This window comes from Porites lutea, chromosome 10 (assembly GCF_958299795.1).
Source record: "Porites lutea chromosome 10, jaPorLute2.1, whole genome shotgun sequence".
Taxonomy (NCBI): Eukaryota; Metazoa; Cnidaria; class Anthozoa; order Scleractinia; family Poritidae; genus Porites; species Porites lutea.
Genome location: NC_133210.1, coordinates 24,851,723 through 24,865,608, shown reverse-complemented (window position 1 = coordinate 24,865,608; position 13,886 = coordinate 24,851,723). Strand labels below are relative to the sequence as shown.

The following is a 13,886-nucleotide window of genomic DNA, read 5'->3' as shown; positions in this document are numbered from 1 at the left end:
GGCTGGTCAGTAACGCATACATCAAAGAAATATATTGCACTTTCCCCACATAACTGGTGTCATGGATTTTACACTCCTTACCTTCACAAAACAGCCAACCAAAAAACGGTCACTGCGTTGTAGGTGTCGAATGGGGTGGGTGGGGAGAAGGGCAAAAGGGAGGGAAATTTTGAGTTTCTTCTCTCCCCTCTTTTTATGCCTGCCACGCAGGCCGTCTCTGTCCCAATGAAACTGACTGTCGTAGAGAAGTTCAACTGTAAGCTGTTGTAAAATGGGTGCTCGAGGGGTGCATGTGGTTACAGTGTAGGCTATGTTCGCACTATACTGGATAGCTTTTTCGCTGGCACAAAACTCATACCGGATAGGGCTTCACAACGACGCAATGACGTGATTTCGGCGCGATGTCTGTGGCGGAGAGAAGCTGCGCCGCGTTGATCTCGAAAGTGGAGCGTCACATATCGGGTAGGTTTTGTGCCATACTTTAGTGTAATGTGAACACCTATTCGAACCGTGGCGCAAGTGTATAAGTAGGAGCGAAGACTGGAAGACACTGAAACGGAAGTAAATATTCAGGAGTGAGGACTAGTATTTAGTGCACCAAACTCTCTCTGCCAACCGCTCAGGCACGATGTTCGACGTGTGTAAACGACTTGTTGCAGTCCCAGGCCGTTGCTGTTCATATTATATATGTATACATATATAAACATACATTTATATAGTAAAGCAGATCAAGAAAAATTGGCCCCTTTACGGCTGATGTGGACCTATACTGGATAGCTTTTCGTGTCGGCACGAAAAGCTTTACGGTATAGACACAAAAAAGATACACCCGTTAGTAAATTTATATTTACTTCAAACAAATAAACTTGTAACCAGTGTAAAGTTGAGGCTGCGATCAACTAGTAACTTGACAGCGGAGAACAGCGGAGAACTTCAAGAAACACGTTACCTGGATGGGTCGACACCTGAGCCCGCAATAAGGTCATGTGATACTGGTCAGCGGATACCCTGTTTTGACAGCTGTCAATCAACCAGAGCATGGATGAGCAATATCAGGTTGCAGGCTCCCACTTTAGCTAGAAAGTTTGACGTTTCACATTGGTTGCCCTGTGGTGCGGGCGGACGTACGGTCATGTGATTACTAAAATTTCCTTGATAGATAGATTACCAAATTTTCTTAGGTATGGGGCTCTGCTATGAACTGTGGTTTCTACGGGACTAATTAAATTGTCCATGTTAAAGAGGTGTATGTAAGTAGATATTCGTGCGTAAGCCTGTGGCGCTTAAACCGAGACATCTTCTTTAAATTGATGGGAAATTACAGTACGAAAAGAGAAAACATTAAAGAATTGCCTTCTCTCGGTCTTAGGATTCGAAGATTGACTTTCCACTACTGCGCAGCTTTGAATTGATTCGCGAAGGATCTTTTGAAGATAAGTAGATTCACGGCTTGTTTATTCGACGATCCCGCTCTAAGGATTACTGACCTGTCCTGACGAAAAGTGCATCTCTTTGCTAGTAAATCGACCCGATTAATACGGACATCTACAGTGTTTGAGAAGTTTTCCTTAATTCTCAGTCCGTCTGGTTGAAAGGGACGCTGAAACAAGGACACGGACTATCCTAATATCCTTACGTTATTTTCTGTCCAAAACTATTTGAAAGAGCGAAGGTGTTCGTTTAGTTTGTGTTTAGGTTCCAGTTAAGAACTTAAAACATTAAACATCTAGTTTGATTTTCTCGTTGTGATAAAAGGTGTGTCGGTGACGTTTTCACCTGGGGTAATGCGGACCCTTGCGCTTGTCTGTCTGCATTTATCGGGTTTTTAAATAAATAATTAAATGTATAAATAAATTCTTTTTCCTTAGTGTTTTACGCAACACATTTCTCGCCCTCTGGCAGAACACCAGTATTGTTAACATTGAAATTAACATGCTTGTTCATATTTCCTTGTCGCACTCTCTGTCCAGCTTCTCCTTCGCGTTCTTGCCCTGCTTCTATACTGACCAGAGCGTTTGATGCTGATCTAGATCTGTTCAGCCTCGGCAATGTTCCCAGTTCTACAAATAAACTCAATGAACGCCACACGAAACTCTCTCAGTCTGGCTGCGTATATAAGAGGATTGAAAAAAGCGTTCAATAACGTCATTAACGTTGCCAAAAAGAAATATATGTAAAGCACGTCAAAAGACAGTTTACTTTGATACCTCACTAAGACAACTCTAAAAATCAGCAGGGGTGTGTAACACAATGTGAGCACTACAATGATGATAAACGTCACTTTGAAAGCCTTTTTATCTTTTTGAAATTGTTCCCTTGCTTCCACGGTCACTTGCTGAGCTGCAATTTGCTTTTCGTGTCGGCGGATTTCTCGGTAAACCGTAACATGGCAGAAGATTATAAAGGCGAGGCATAGACCCATGGTTGCATTGTTAAGCGGCAAAAATACAGATCTGTAAACGACAATACCAATGTGAACAATTATTGATAGTAGCCACGCTAAGACAGAGGCAACAAGAAAACGAGCTTCGGTAACGAGGCTAAAGTGCGCGAACGGGTGTCTCATGGCTACATACCGCTCTCCGCTAATCAAAGCCATGTTTATTAAAGAGGTAGAGACACTGACGACTGACATAGCCCTTGTAAGAGCTTGCAACACGCACGTTGCACTAGAAACGTCATCAAGTAAGACTGTTATAATCATTGCGATGAAGGAGGGCTGTACAAGGATGCCCACAACGAAGTCTGTTGAAGCTAGTAAGGCGAGTCCAATATTCGACTTGTGACTTCTCAGCCGTGATTTCATTTTGACGGCAATCATAACAAGCGCGTTCAAGGCAGCGGTGACAGGAAATGTAAGAATGTGGACGACAATGATAATAATAAGGAAAGTTTGAGTTATTGTCGAAGGTTGATGCAGTCTTCCTCCCATATCAACGTAGAACTCACAGCTAGAGGGGAAGAACTCGTTGCCTGAAAGGTTCGAATTCATCCTTTTAAATCTTTTTCTGGGCTTTTTGCTGTTCAGGTTACCGTTTCTTCTGTTAGTTTCGGAAATTGTCCCAGTTTGAAAAAATCGTTATTCGCTACAACAATGAGCCCATTACAGTCAAGCCTTGATGCCTGTAGCAAAAGCAAATATCCTTGTGTCCGGATCACTGTGGCGTCTGTATTATATCAGCTATGCCCGTATGATTTATTGTTACTTCGGGACAAAGATAAGTCTCTGAGAGGCCAGTCAGTGTTATGGCGGACTGTTATAGGACTGTCTTTGATAAGAGGTTCAACTACACTTGATGTTTCCAAGTTCGTTTTTTCTAAAAAAAAGAGGGAAAAGAGAAAAGGAAAGAAAGCCCCATTAGAAAAAATTCAATGACATGAAAACTGGTAAGTTATTGCTAATAAAGAAAACTTGTAATACAAGTTACTTTGTAACTTTTCTTCTGAGTTATTTTTTGTATTATTCAGTGTTTACCGCCATTTTTGCACGAGCGCATAGCGAACGGATCGTCCCAGACAGTTTAAATTCACTGTGAAAAACTTATTAAAATTTCATGAAGAAACTACATAGAAATTCAAATTAAATGAAAGTGCTTTAAAGTGCCCATCACCTAAAATTTTATATTTTCTTATTTTCTTAATAAGGTGTAGTTTCAGATAAAACAATAAAAAATTTTAGGTGATGGGCACTTTAAATTTGAAGTTTTTCTATGGTTTTATTATTATGTGATAAGTTTTTGTATTATTAAACCGACGAACCGATCTAGATGCAAGATTTTTTTAGCTGTTAAAAAAACTTTTTGTTCTCGCTTTAAACTGTATGAAACGGTTCTGGTCGTTGACTTACCTGGACATATTATATTTAGCATTCACTGGATGAGGCTGAGTATGATCTGCAAAATTATGCAGATCGAGAAGGGGTTTTCGGACTTACCGCCATTATATTTTCGAGTTATTGAAGTATAATGAGTGAAGTCGGTGCTCCGCGTTTACGTTTGCCTGTAACCAGATAAAATTACCTCTTTTTCTTGGTGAATAATTGAGGAAGAGACAAGGCGAAAACTTAACCAGCAAACTGTAGCTTCGAACGACATTAAGATAATTTTGTCTAGCGTAGATTAGAATTTGTCATAACAGTTGTGTGTGGTTTAATTTTTATTTTTCTATTATTATTTTGTGTGTGTGTGTGTGTGTTTGGGTATAATAATGAATGATAATGAGGTTAAACAAAGAAAAAACAAAATTAAACCAAAAACAAGACGCCTAAAGTCGTTTCCGTGGGATGCGTTGGTCTATGGAAGCATCATGGCGTTCTATCTAGGTTTAATAATGGAACAAAACAAAACAAAACATCCGCTTGCTTTATCCAGGGTCGAACCCAGGGTTACAAAGTTCGATAAAGTTCCAATGTTTTAATACAAGATGAAAGTTTAATATTCCAAGATGCTCTTGATACGGTTAAAAATTAATTGCAATGTGTTTCCAAGGTCTCAAAGTTAACATAGTTCCAATGATTATCCCTGATTCCAAGGTATAATAAGTTTACTCATGTCCTGATCCGTGTCCAATCCAGAAGTCCAATCCACGCCGAAAGCGAGTCGACGATCGACGAGGACAATATTTTCGCGATTTCAACGCCAATCGTCAAGGTGTTTTCGATAAGAAAAGAAAAAAAACTGAACTCTAGCTGTGCTCGGCAAAAACTGGAGAACTCCCAGGAACTCCGAATAGAAAAATCTATCGGAAATCACGGCCCGCAACCAGACGCTACTAAAACCTTATGAAAAAGCTAGACCTAAACAAAAAAGAATCATGAAGGAAAGAAATAATTTGGCTTAGGTCGCCTTTCGTGACTTGCCAGTATCCCGAAGGATTTCGCTGGTTAACAAGCCATCCTAAACCACGAGTGGGAAAACTCAAGCGCGACAAATTTGTCACGGAACGTTCTGAAGAGGAAGCAAATCGATTAAAAATCGATACAAATTTTGTACAATCTGATTGGTCGGCTTGGAAGAAGAGATAATCGATAAAGATTTTACGCAATCCTATTGGCTGGCTTTGCAATTTTGGGTACAACCGAACCGGATTTTTACCGTGGGAGTGCCACAGGCATTCCACGGAATAACTGAACCGTAAAACGTGAATTAATTATTCACCAAGAAAATGAAGTGATTGTATAGGCGGATTCATTGATTTTGCTCATTAGCATACGAGTTAACCCATAGAAGACGTGGCAGTATATACAAATTAGGTTCAAAAATTGGAAGAGCTGGTTAATTTGAGTATTTTTTGCAAGTTTCAGTTCTTTGCAGTCAACTAAGAAAATAGCAGCAATCAAAAACTGCGGAACTGCTGGGTGCCAAAACGTTAATGAGTTCATACATTTTTTGTAAATTTCTCCGAACATTTTCGGCATATCGGGCTCAAATTTTCAGAGATAACAGAAATTGTTATGCTCTTTCAATATTAAGAGACTTTGTTTTATTAGTCTCATCAGATAATGATAAGCATATGCTAATAAGGCGTTTCCCCGCAAATTTTGGGGGTAAGATAATTTTTATGTGCTCTGTCAATTTTTGGCATCAGAAAGATTCCAACTCATTGCTTAAAGAAATCATTGGTCACGTGACCTCTTAGTGCAAGTAGCCTACTCGCCCATATCTTTAAAGGCAAACGTAAAAGCGGAGCTCCAACTTCACTCAAGAAAAACCAATATTAAAAACACATGAAGTTTAACTCATGAAAAGAAATGAGCGATTTCGCGGAATTCTTGTTACTGCGCAGGCTGGTTCAAACAAATCAAGGGGACTGTATCTTTCGATGTAACAACGCGATTTAATCCAATCGCACAATCTATTGCGATGTACAATTCTCACTCATTCAACGATGAAGACAAGAACTAGAACTATAGAACGTCCCTAATACATTCTGAGTGTACAGAGGTTTTTCTACTGTCCTTATAGTATTTTTACATTAATCACATGTACAGTAAATTTCCTCTATAATGTATCTACATTAAGTTGCTATTACAGAATCGCACATTCTTTCACCTTATTTATCTTAAGTGAATAAATGCAGTTGCATCATTTTATATTGTAAATTTACTTGGACTTTGTCCACATGATTGTGAAATCCTATGTCACGAAATCTATATTGTTTGCGCTACAAATATCAATTTCTAATAAATATTTAATGACAAAATAATCAAGTTAAGCATCACATATTTCTTTCCCGACAAGCGAAGAGAACTCGCAGATAATTTGAACCCCTAATGTTAAATTAGTGTAATTTTATTACATATTTTTGGTTATCGAAGATTGCGCAAAAAATGAACTTGAAAGTCAAAATGGGAAAAAAATTTTTCCGATAAGTGGAGGGAAAAGAGCCATGTTATAATTGATAATATGGTCTTATGATGTTGTTGTCTCTGAGCTTTGTTGTTAATGAAGAGTAAAAGGCACAGAAATTACTTATAAAAAAGAGTCTGAAGGGATCAGTCTGAGCGAGAAGTTATTACTATTATTATTTTTTGATCCTTCCGTGTGCGTTCTTCAAGGGCGAATTTTTAAACCTTATAAGGCGAAACTATTCTCTTGGAAACCATAACACTGTGAGCGTGGCAGTCATTTGTCAATACTGAAGTATGTTTTGTTTTTACTTTACTCCCTGCGTTTAAAGCACAAAATCTTCCCCGAGTGCTACGAAAAAACGGAAAGTCAGACTTACCTTAATTACTTGGATCTATGTCTCCCGTAATGTAATAATCTTTTTCTGTGCTGACAAAAACTTTCGCAGCCTTTACCTTTTCACTCTCAAATTTCTTACTTTCAATGCTGAGTGTTCTGAGATTTAAGAATATCGGCGGCAGCATAAACGGCAAATTTCTGAACCAAAAGATCAAGGTAAAGCGACAGGAGAAAAAGGTTGTTAAATGGTACCAACAATAAACTTAATCTTGCTTGTAACACCTGGACGTATCCTTGACAAAAGACGTGACGGTTGGTCGTCAATGTTATATTTAAAAAAAGTGAAAAAGCGAGGCAAATGTGAAGGCAAGGACAAAGCTTTTTATGTTTTGTTGTTGTTGTTGTTGTTAATGTTTATGTCAAGAAGGTGCCAAGCAAGTTACTTCACTGTTGCACAAGCATTACCCATAATTTTGCCGTCGATTTCACCTTCCAAAAGAGTAAACCCTGTACTCTTATCCCTTCATGGGAAAGCAAGCAGATGCTGTTTCTTCCATCGATACGTAATTTTTAATAATAAGTGGAATAACCATTTCTTTGGCTTTGATTTGAAAGGATATAAACCGATGCCGAACGAAGCGTTTCCAAGAATTGCAAGCTCTCTGGGACACACTACGGGGAAGGGTTGTACTCGGGCGTGAATTTATTTGTGTAATGGATATTTTATTGACTGTCTATTTGTCGTTAGGGATTTTTTTCACGTGTGTATAATGTCTGATTAGTTTACCCGATTTATTCAAGAATGCCTGTTTGGATATTCAAAGTGTTAATTCTTCGTGGTCTCACTTTGAATGAAGATTTTGTATCGAAGTATTCTATTTCCATTTGTATGTGTTTAACCAAATGATGACCAGAAAACGGTTGCAGTAACTTTTAATGGCGTCTGAGGGCGAATGGGTGAAAGTGGTCTTAAAATAATAGTTCAGACTAGATTCGGTAGAATCCAAATGTGTGTTCTGGGTAACTTCTGTTTATTCTATTTTTTTGTTTTTTTGTTTGTTTGCGTGTGCGTATGATAATGAACTATGATAGTGAGGATTATAAAAAGAAACTACTATTGAAAACAAGTAAATTTAAAGGAAATAAGGATGTTATTCAAATTGAATATACTTTATATCATAGTATCTTGACGAAATGGAAAATAATGAATGAAGGACTGAAATTTGCCATATTTTCATTTCATAGATTTATTTATTTTTTGAATTAAATTATTCTATTTCAATACTAATTTTGACGGATCGAAAATAACCCTAGAAACCAACCGGGAAACCTTTTAGCAGCCTTTACATTTTAACTCTTAAATCGCTTATTTTCAAAGCTAAGTATTCTTAGATTAAACTGAGATAATCGGCGGCAACATAAACCACAAATTTCCCCAACCAAGAAAAAAAAAAGGTCAAAAAGCTTGAGCAACAGCCAAAGAAAAAGGTGATTGTAATGGTACCAACAATAAACTAATTAATCTTGATAATTTACAACCGTAGCGTAAAAAGAGAAAAGTCGTCGGCTGATACTGTATTTCGTAATTTTAAATTAAACTAGGAGTTTCAATTTGAATGTAAGTGCTGGCGTCAAAGCTAGAAGAAAATACGGAGAATACTGTTTGAAAACAAATAAGGTAGAGAAAATAAAAATGACTCCTGGGAATTAGGGTGGGTAAGCCGTTTTAAAAGAAAAATATGTTATTTGTGTTTATTTCTGACGTATAAAAGGGGAAAGTCCGTCGAGTAAATTTCCAAAGTGCAAGCAGATGATAAACGAGGTCTGAGATTTTAGTAATTGCTTGTTTATAATTTTCTGGATCCCTGTTTGCCTGTGGAATTAGTTTCATCAAGGTCACGAACGGTTAAGTGATGAATCCCGAGAAAGAGAGGACATTTTATGTGTTTGGCTGCTCTACTATGTCGACAACTTTTGCCGATTCGCGAATGGAGGTGCGAAGATATTGACGCATAGACATTATCGGGTATCATTCGCATTAATAAAACCTGGTTAGCGATATGCTGTACGGTCGACTCCCAATAGCTCGAACCCTCGCTAACCCGAAGCTCGTGCTAACTCGAACCAAAGTCGATTTCCCCTGCATTTCCTTCATACATTTACTGCATGTAATTTTACCTTCGATATGTCGAACCTCCCTCGCTAACTCGAAGTAATTCTTGTTTCCCTTCAGATCATTTCTATACAATTTTACCCTTGATAACTCGAACCATGTTTTAAGCTCGTGATTGGTCGGAAAAAGCAGTGAAGAGCAGCTCAAAACATTGGTTTTATTTCAAAGCAACCGTGTATTCTTAGTCTTTCCTTTTTTGTCGATCCAATTAAATGCAACGTTTAGCCGCATGCATGTACTAATCAATTAAGCTTTTTTTTTTCAATTCCTTTTCCAAAACGCAGTATAAATTTTGCTGCTCTTGAAGTGAAGTGTGCGTGATACTTTCATTCCTCCCCCATTCCATTTCCTTATTTCTAGTTATTTGCTTCGATCTCCCGATAACTCGAACCTTTTTCAATTTCCCTTGAAGGGTCGAATTATCGGGAGTCGACTGTATTTAAATTTCTCAAACTCATTAATAATTCATAATTAATGTTTTTATTTTTTAATTAAAGTTTGGAAATCAGATGAAAAAGTGCTCATTTTTGCATCCTTAAAGTCTCTTTCTAAATCATTTTGTTTGAGAAGTAATATCAAGCATTCGACACAGTGTTTCATCAGCAGATGACACGCCTCGAAGTTCGTCAAAAATTTTAACCCTCTTCTCGGTGTTTCATCTGGTGATGAAACACTGCGTCTCACGCTTGATGTATTACGTCACAATCAAGCATTTGTTCATCAAAACTCGCGAGGCGCCTCATTTACGGCAATACTATTAAATGAAAATAAAACCGTGCCGTTTGATTTTCGAAACGAAAAAGAAAACAACGTCTCTGTACAGACTAAATCCATGGTTCTAAGCTTTTCTTTCGCCTCTGCGGACAAATGTGCTTCATGGTCAAATTATCAGCTGAATTATTTACCTCAGTGGGCAGAGATTTTGACGCAACGATCAACTTTAATCCCTCCACGGGCGAGCGAAAAGTACTTTGATTTGCATGTGGTACCTAAGTTGCAAAGCTGGTTTGCTTCGTACCTTTCCTCTCTTTTCTCCCGAGACCAGCAAACTAGAGTCGGGATGCAGTTTACTCCGAATAGAAGTATTTTTACCTGGCTTTTCACTATTGCTGAATGCACAGAGAAATCTCCATAAAGGATGATTTAATTAATATCTTCGCACCTCCATTAAGGTGGTTTTTGCGTTACGTCATCGCCTCCATGCTGGTGGACGGTAAACAAAAGATCGCTTATTAGCCCCCTCTGTTTGTCCACCAGCATTTGTTCATTTCACCATTGTTATTTGAGTCTCCCGAGATTGCATGAAAACCACCTATTCGCGAATCGGCAAATAGAGCGGCCAAATCCCTAAAAATCTCTCGTTTTCCTCGAGATTCATCACTAAAACGCTTTGGATCGAGACCTTGATGAATACTTCCACAAGCAAGACACCGAGAAAATAAAAAAAGCAATTTTTTCTTACACATTCACCTCGTTTTTAATCCCTTGCACCCTGGAAATTCACTCAAATCTCTCGATCTCGTCCACGTGCGTTTTACGTGATGTCATCCCACAGGAGAGAATACCCCGGATAATAAGAAAAGTAATCGACTGCGCGTGCTTCTGATCTTACATTCGACAATTTTGGCTTTTTCCCGCTCTTGTAGAGAATAGTGTACTGGTTCGAAAAGGCTTGCCAACAAAAAGTGAAAAACCATTGCAACTGAAGTGAAACATGCGAGTGAAACATTTGAACAATTCAGAGACCGCGTGTTAAAGTCACTAGCAAGACTACCGTTTGATGCTATTGATCGCACAATCGAAAGCATCAATGATGATCGCTTGATACCATTATTTCGTCAAAAGGGCCCGGAACCAAATATTAGGACTGTTTTGGAATCGAAAACCTAGTAAATAGGTTTTATATTTTTTTTTACACGGCATCACGTTCAAGCGCTTGCCAAAGGTCGGCCCAGGCAATAAGTTTGGGTGCCCATCTAAAATCATTTAGGAAAGTCACTCTGGCTTCCTCGTCCCCTATCCATGCGCAGGAGCAGGTAGGAGGATTGCAAAATGTACTGAAAAATTACTTTCAGTGGCGATAGAATAAAGCTCTTTCCACAGTTTGAGCTTCCATGTAAATAAACATGTCTGTCATAAACAGTCCGCATTTGCATATACCTCAATGCATACGACCCAGTGCAAAATATTAATTCCACAAAACTTCCACGCTTCTACAACAGCTTCTATAGGAAACTTGTGATTATCTAAACAAGTCGCTGCGTTTGCATAGACCGCGACGCCTCCTCACCCCCCCCCCCCCTACAAATACTTCCACATTTATTCTTTGCACACTATAAGGAGTGAACGGGTTAAGCATAACTTCAATCAGGAGCCTATTACCCTAAAGGTTCCTGCTTAAATGTAATCCAACCTCTACTAACGTACGCCTCTCCAAGCCGGCCTCGAGTAAGACTTCTCGGTTCATAAAAATGCAAAAGAAAAAGACTTTGGCCAATATCCAGCCTTATTATATGGCTGAATCCACGAGCGGGTAAGATGATGCGAATTCTGTGTTCTGACTGGCTACACGACCATCTTGCCCGCTCAAAGAATATATTAAAACTGGCGGATTTTCCTACACGGCATTTTCAAACGACAGCCACGAGAAATTATTTGACTACAGTGGAACCTTTCCTTTGGAACACTTTTATACAACGGTCACCTCCAGTCAAGGGACGCAAACTTCGGTCCCGGAAAAACGTTCACATGATCTTTGTATTTGTTACCTCTATTGAAGGGACACCTCTATTCAGGGGAAAGGGACACTTTTTCTGGGTCCCAAAACCCAGGTTTAACCACACCTTGGCACGGACCACAAAAATCGTCGATAAGTTCAAGTGTTTACTGGTCAAAATGGCGACAGCTTTCAAAACATGAACTATGTCAGTTAAAATCACTTCACTGCTCTTGTGGGAATTCAGTACACAACATCACAGATAAGTCAATCAAGAATTTTTTTATACACTATTTAGCTGCTTGAAACAATGGCTGCAGCAGATTCCAAGGCAGAAATCAGTGAAAGAAAAATATTTTATTTGTTGCTTAATTATTAACGACCCCCAGCCCAACCTCCATTCAGGGGACACCTCTATTCAAGAGACACTTGCCTTGGTCCCGAGAGTGTCCCCTGAATAGGGGTTCCACTGTAAGTTGTTACGCGACACAATTCTGGCGCTATGACAGAACGTCATTATTATTAACATCATCATTGTTGTTCATATTTCCTTGTTCCACGTTCTGTTGAGTTTGTCCGTTGCGTTCTTGCTCTGCTTCCTTTCTGACCACAGCATTTGCTGCACCAGATAACTCACTCTCAATCTGTTCAGCCTCGGCAATGTCCCCAGTTCTACAAATATACTCGATGAACGCTACGCGGAACTCTCTTAGTCTGGCCGCATATATAATAGGATTAAAAAACGCGTTCAATAACGTCATCAAGGTTGCCAAAAAGAAAGATATGCAAAGCACCTCAAAAGACATTTCACTTCGATCACTCATTAAGACAGCTCTATGGATTAGCAAAGGTGTGTAACACAACATCAGCACTACAATGATGATAAATGTCACTTTGAAAGCCTTTTTATCCTTTTGAAATTGTTTCCTTGCTTCCTCGGTCACCTGCTGAGATGCAATTTGCTTTTCGTGTCGGCGGATCTCCCGGTAAACCGTAACATGGCAGAAGATGATAAAGGCGAGACATAGACCAAAGAATATATTCCTAATGGGCAAAAAGACAGATTTAAAAGTGACAAGAATAATGTGCAAAGTTATAGACAGTAGCCATGCCAAGATAGAGGCAGCAAGTAAACGAGCTTCAGTTACGAGGGTAAAGTGCGCAAACGAGTGTCTGATGGCGAGGTATCGCTCCCCGCTAATCAAAGCCGTGTGGAGTATGGAGGAGGAGACACTGACGCCTGATAGGGCATTTGTAAGAGCTTGCAACGTGCACGTTGCACTGGAAATGTCACCAAGTAAGACTGTTATAATCAGCACGATGAAAAAGGGCTGTACAAGGATCCCCACAACGAAGTCTGTTGAAGCTAGTAAGGAGAGTCCAATATTCGACTTGTGACTTCTCAGCCGTGACTTCATTTTGACGGCGATCATAACAAACGCGTTCAAGGCAGCGGTGACAGGAAATGTAAGAATGTGGACGACAATGGTAATAATAAGGAAAGTTTGGGTTAATGTCGAAGGCTGATGGAGTCTTCCCCCCATAATAACGTAGAACTCACATCCAGAGGGAAAGAACTCTTTGCTTGAAAGGTTCGCATTCATCTTTGTAAATCCTTTTCTGGGTTCTCTGCAGTTCTGGATACCCTTTCCTCAGTGAAATTGTCCCAGTTTGAAACAATCATTATCTGTTTAATAGTAATTAACAATAATGTCTATCACTTCTTACTGCGCAAAGTAACATTCAATATACGATCAAATGCGTGTATCTGTCACAACAAGACCTTCAGATAAGGGGGAGTGGCGGTGGGGGTGCGGTCATTCAGACTCTGAGAAAAGGGGGGGGGGGGGGGGGGACCCAGCCTAAAAAAATTGTTTTCGGCCCAAAAATAAAGGAGGGGGGGCTGGCCCCTGGCCTAGATCCGCCACTGGTTAAGTTCAATTTGAGTTATTTGTTTCAGGCATTTGCTCGACCCCACTAGTATTAGTGCTATAACTACTGCCGGTAAATAACAAAGAGGAAAGAATTCCATTAAGGCCAGTAAACATAGTTAGTAGAGGAGACTGGTTATGAGAGCCGGCAAACATCAAAGATAAAAACAACGATGCTGCAGTTTTATGTTGGGTGCTCCCTTACGGTACACAGTCCTTTGATTTATGTTTGTAAATTGTGACTTAATAAATTAATGCGACTTTTTTATTGGTCAATAAGATAGAAATGAGAGGAATGCTGTTGAACGTTGTGCATCGTCAAGTCCAAAAAGCTAACAAAAACTTATTAAAGAATTCTAATGGCCTCCATAACCATTCCA

General features: G+C 39.3%; 1 protein-coding gene across 1 annotated transcript in view; it reads left to right on the top strand.

Annotated features, from left to right (window-relative positions):
• LOC140949874 (putative serine protease K12H4.7) overlaps window positions 1-13,886 on the top strand; it is a 29,661-nt gene that overhangs the window by 12,796 nt on the left and 2,979 nt on the right. The gene's annotated exons all lie outside the window — the stretch shown is intronic.